The following is a 6,000-nucleotide window of genomic DNA, read 5'->3' as shown; positions in this document are numbered from 1 at the left end:
AAAATAAGCCATAACAAGAGAAAAAGGAAAACAAAGAGTGGGCCAGAGCCAAAATAATGGCCCAAGGGGCAAAGCACATACATGCCTTGCAGTTGGTCGCTGATACCCCTTAGTCCCTTGACTACCCTCAGATACTGCCTTTGTGGCCCCTAAAACACTAGTGAGTGTAAATGAAGCCAGTAAGTTCAGATCCCAAGATAGAGAAGCCACTGATGAGGTCGGATCTCAGGTGAGTAGAGCACTCACAAAGAAGCATCTACCAGCCACTTTGGGAGAGTAACTCCATTTATTTTAGGTAAGAAAGGAATAATAATATTAGGAAGAGTAAGATGGAGAGTAAGGTGTGGACACTGAGTTAGCCAATCAGGTAGGATTCGAGAGGGGGTTAAAACAATGGGGGGGGGGTGGAGTGATAGCACAGGGTTGACCCAGGTTCAATCCCCAGCATTCGGGGCCGGAGAGATAGCATGGAGGTAAGGTGTTTGCCTTGCATGAAGAAGGTTGGTGGTTTGAATCCTGGCATCCCATATGGTTCCCCGAGCCTGCCAGGAGCAATTTCTGAGTGAAGAGCCAATAGTAATATCTGAGCACAGCCAGGTGTGCCACCCCCTACTCCCCCCAAAAAAGTGTGTGTGCACCAGCAAATGCTGAGTTTCTGTGTTTAGGGAAGACAGGGTAAGGGGATTAGGGATAGCAGGGTGTTTCTCTGGGTGTTAAAAACAAGGGATGTGTTTAAGGTGATTAACTACTTCTCCTACAAGAAGTGAGATGGTTTGGTAAGTACATAAAATAGAGAAGGGCTAGATAAACCATGTAAGATTGTCTTCCACTATAAGTGAGAACCCCAGATAAGAATTTATGAAAGTGGTTGTTATTTTTCGGGGAAATAAAAGGGAAAAAATCTTTTAGTAGCAAGTATGATGGTGAGAAAAAAACCTTTTTTTTGGTTACTGGGTCACTCCTGGCTCTACATTAGAAATCGCTCCTGGCAGGCTCAGGGGACCATATGGGATGCCAGGATTCAAACCACCATCTTTCTGCATGCAAGGCAAACCACCTTACCTCCATGCTGTCTCTCCGGCCCCGGTGGTGAGAAAATTTTTTTGTCCCCCAATTCACAATACAGACCAGGCAAAGGGCCTGGTTGAGGTGTATATGGGGTGCATTTTCTGTACCTCCTCTTTCTATACAGTCAGTGTAAAGAACACAGCCTGTGGTAAGAATTGGGAAGCTGTGGTGAGAAAATTTTAAGCCAATTACTGGAGTAGCTAATTTTTAGCTAGTGAAGGTAGGCTTGGCAGTAAAAGCATCATAGGTTAGATTGTACACACATCATTCTCAAAACAATCAACTTTTTTCAGATCTTTGTCTTATACATATCACAAAGTTTTATTTTCATAGACTTCTCTGAACATAAACAGTAGGAACTTGCTGCAGATATACTTATTTTTAAAACAAGTTTCTAAAAATTCTTATGCTGAGCACTATAATGCAAGTCCAGAGCATCCAAGATCCTTTCCCATAGACTTATCTAAACAAAATCTTAACATTTCTGCAAATATAAATACAGCTTGAAAATAAGTTTGCTAAAATATTCCTATAATGAGTACTGTAATAAGAGTCTGTAGTATCCAAATTCCTTTACCATAGACTTCTGTGGACAAAGACATTTTTGCAGACATACTTAACTTGAAAATAAGTTGCTAACTGATATACATAATCAAATATCATAGGAATTGGGAAACATTCACTAGGATAGCTGAAAACCATTAAAAATCTAACAATATTATGCATGTTCCCCAAACTATGCAAACTAGTATTAAACCACTGTAGTTGGACACAAAATTATCTGTTTGCAATGGGGCTCAGAATAAAAGAGAAGCTATTAAGATCTATACAGGTAGAACACTCAGTTTAACCAGCAATATAGTGACCAATGCTTATAGGTTCAAAAGATTAACCTAGAGGAATGTTAATTTTTTGGAAGTGACCCAGTTGCAGGAGGTCATGAAAGCAACTTCTCCTCAAGTGGGCTTTGTCTGGGCTTAGATTCTTCATCTTCACCCTCTGTGGTAAGCTGCTGAGGTCACCTTGATATGCTGCTGCAGGTTGCCTCCTGTAGAAGAAATGTGGTGGGTGTTGGCATCTGGGATGCTGTTCAGAGTCATCAGCTCTCTTTCCTTCACTACCTGCTTCTGTCCCACCTGAAGGGGCCTCTGCCACCATAGGTGTTGGAGTAGCTGAATGAGGCCAGGCGATGAATCGACAGAACCTTTGTCAATTGAAAACCTATCTTCTACCTTTCACTGGCATTCTACCAGATCTGGATACATTAGCAGCTTTTGGGCTCCTCTCTCATTTCATGACATCAAACTCCACAGTCTTTCCATCTCCAATGTTAAACAAAAACTTCCTGGGATGATTTCTCTTTATAGTGTCCAGTGAACAAAAACATCTTGGCATAATTTCTGTTAATAAATCCCTAACCTTTCCCGATACTGACAGTGCCCAAGACTTGGATTGCCAGCACTGGCTTGTTTCTCTGACTCCTGGCTTGGGTCACAGGTGTGTCTCTAGTTAAGCCATTTTCAGACCCTGAGTCTGCAGAGACGGTAGCCTGCTCATCATCCTTTGGAGATGGGGGTCTCTCTGGTTTAGTGCCAGTAGTGAACAATAAATTATCAACCATGGGAAGGCCTTTAGATTGACAACTCGTCACCACTGGGAAGTCATCTTTCCTCTCTTGGGGCATGTGCGTGAGAGAATCTCTAGGGAGCTTGGGCATCCAGGGTGAGAAACGCAGATAGATGGACCAGAGCAATATGATGGAGATGCATCGATGTTCCAGTGAAAGGCACGGCACATTCAGTCCAGCTCAAGGGGGGCATCATGGTGATTATCCACCAGAGGGTCAAATCACTCCCCATCATTGGGGTTTTCTTGGGTCCCTGTTCAGGTTTCAGATGTAAACGAGTAACTTTTATTTTAGGTGGAAAAGGGATATTAGGGGAGAGTAGGGTGTGGACTCTTGTCTGTCAATCAGGTAGGATGTGAGAGGGGATTCAAACAGGGTATATGCCTCTGTGTTAAGGGAAGACTAAGAGATTAGGGAAAGCAGGGTGTGTGCTCTGGGTGTTAAAAACAGAGTGCTTGCTTAAGGTGATTAGCTACAGGTGGATACAGCCCCTATTTTTTTTTTAAAGGCAAACATGAGGTCGTCACAACAGAACAGTGGGGAGGGCACTTGCCTTGCACGACTGATCCAGGTTCAATATCCAGCATTCCATATAATGTCCTGAGTCCCACCAGGAGTGATCCTAAGCACAGAGCCAGGAGTTAAGTCCTGAGTACAGTCCCCTCCACGCCCCACAGTTCTATCCACAGAATGATGTGGGGAGGTGGACTGCAGAGGAACCAGATCATGTGATACAAGGCAAGAAAAGGCACAGGGCTGCGAGGTTTGTCTGGGAAACACCTTGGCTTCTGCTCCGCATCCAAGGTGTGCGTGCAATCCCGGAGTGGCCACTAGGGGGCAGGCTTCAGCTCATGTCACCATCTCAGGCACCTCCCTGCAGCCTGGCAGAGCCGCAGGATCATTGTAGCATCCTCCAAGCTCCCGTCAAGCCTCTGTAACAAGAACATAGAGAACCGTCCTGCCATTTTCATCTGGCAGTAAGACTTGGGTTTTTTTCAAGACAGGGATTTTCCTCCCGTTGAGTAGGGTGAGGCCAGCAATGGTGATTCGGACTCCATCCCTCAGTGTGAAGATGATGATGATAATGAAGGACTCCACCAGGCTGTGGCAGACAGAATTGATCATTTTCATCTCTGATTTCTCCCTCTCTTGGTTGCTTGCTCTGAATTTTTTGATATGCTCACACAAGCCTTTGCTGTTTTTTAGGCCACCTTCATTTTATTATGAAAAATTTAAATTGAGATCTGCAGAGTCCTTTAGCATCAGCAGAGCATGTCTTCAAGTCCAGAGCTGGCTGGTCCATATTCCACTGTAATGATTTGAGCAAGGAGCCTCCATCAGACGATATTTGCCTTTTAAGTGGAAGAAATGACAACCTCTGGGACTGGGTGATTTAATTGTGACCACACAGATACAAGGAGGAGTCTACCTCTGCAAGATGAGACTTGTGTGATCGGACACTCAGCAAATTCTCCTGCAGTGTTAGTTAATGGACATTTCTAAGATCCCTGAGCATGTCCTAAGTAAAACATTTGTCTGTTTTGTTTTTTTGTTTTGTTTTTTGTTTTGTTTTGTTTTGAGGCTACACCCAGTGACACTCAGGGATTACTCCTGGCTCTGCGCTCAGAAATTACTCCTGGCTGAGGGACCATATGGGATGCTGGGGATCTAACCAAGGTTCATCCTGGATTGACCACGTACAAGGCAAATGCCCTACTGCTATGCTATCACTCTGTCCCCTTGTCTGTGGATCTTAACAAGCTTTCTTTCAGAGAAAAGAATTCATAGAATACTGCAAATGAATAATAAATCAACAAAAGCTTGAGGGATATTTTGGTATGTTTTAATTTGGGCCACACCTGCAATGTTTAGTAGGGGTGACTCCTGGCAGTGCTTGGGGGACCATATAGGATGCCAGAGATGGAACCGGGCATGGCTGTGTGCAAGGCAAGTGCCTTCTCCGCTGTGCTATAGCTCCAATCAATAAAATTTAACTTAAAATAAAATCAAAAAAGTTTTCATTGAAAGAAGAGTTTAGGGGAAAGGCTGAATACCCCACCCCCAATAGCACAACCCTCTGGAAAGGTGGATACATGCCAAACCATCAACGTGACATTTCTTTTTTTTCTTTTTTTTTTTTTTTTTTTGGTTTTTGGGCCACACCCAGCATTGCTCAGGGGTTACTCCTGGCTGTCTGCTCAGAAATAGCTCCTGGCAGGCACTGGGAACCATATGGGACACCGGGATCGAACCAACCACCTTTGGTCCTGGATCAGCTGCTTGCAAGGCAAACGCCGCTGTGCTATATCTCCGGGTCCCAAAGTGACATTTCTATCTCAAAATGCATCTGAGTCCTGAGCCATTCAATGAACATGTCTGAACACAGCATATGCTCAAGTTGTTTTCCACCTACAGTGAAAATCCGCCTTCTGATATGGGGCCAGTAACAGCCGCTTTACCTTCCTGGAGAATAGAAACTACTTATGTCGCCTTCTTTCCCTGTTTCCCTTCTCTTCCTCCTCAGACTGGCTCTTACTCCAGTTGCATCTTCAGCATCATTGTGTGACTCCAGAGTCTGATGGTATAGGGGAGAGTGTCACTCACACAGTGGGCAGCCATTCACTGTGAGTGTCACCACCCACTTCCCCATGCATAAGGGGTTCTAGTAAGGGAGAGAAAGGACCTACAAGCAGAGACTGATCCGAGAGCCAAGATAAAGTATGACAGAAAGACAAGACAGCAAAAGGGCACTACCTTACAAATTGCAGACCAGGGATCAATCCCCAGCATCTCATAGGGTCTCCCAAACCTCACCATGAGATATTCCTGAGCAAAGCCAGAAGTAAGCCTTGAGTACCACTGAATGTGACTGCAAACAACAACAACAAAACCCTCCAAACCTACCCCACACTGCCGCATGCAGTCTGATGCAGCCACATTAACTCCTCCCAGCACTATTGGTATCAGGTTGAGCACTGTTGGTATCAGGTTGCTGGAAGCAGAAAGCAAGAAAATTAAAGCTGCATAGGGCTAGTCCCACTCCCAGAACAGTACAAAGGCATTTGAATCCTGGGTGCTTGCACGGAGGACTCAGAGCCGGTCCCAACAGGAGTCATCTCAACTGCTTGCTTCCTGATGCCCCTTCTGGGACTTAGGGCTGCGACTCTAGTCACACTGCCCAGGCTCTACTTTCTGGTCCCCGGGAGCCTTACAGAGCACTTAGACCAGGCCTACAAATCTTGCTGAATACATGAATAATTTCAGTTGAGTGCTTTAGGGAAATGGGAAGCCTGTTTTTCTCCTGA

At 44.8% G+C, this 6,000-nt stretch overlaps 1 non-coding gene across 1 annotated transcript; it reads right to left on the bottom strand.

Moving 5' to 3' along the window:
* Nucleotides 1-1,101: 1,101 nt before the first annotated feature.
* LOC126014711 (small nucleolar RNA SNORA51) lies at nt 1,102-1,233 on the bottom strand. Its single transcript, XR_007497711.1, has one exon. It is a non-coding gene; the product is annotated as a small nucleolar RNA SNORA51 (small nucleolar RNA).
* Nucleotides 1,234-6,000: the final 4,767 nt, after the last annotated feature.

The sequence above is a fragment of the Suncus etruscus genome, chromosome 7, assembly GCF_024139225.1.
Source record: "Suncus etruscus isolate mSunEtr1 chromosome 7, mSunEtr1.pri.cur, whole genome shotgun sequence".
Taxonomy (NCBI): domain Eukaryota; kingdom Metazoa; phylum Chordata; class Mammalia; order Eulipotyphla; family Soricidae; genus Suncus; species Suncus etruscus.
Note: the sequence above shows the minus strand (reverse complement) of the source record. Positions and strands in the feature narration are given on the sequence as shown.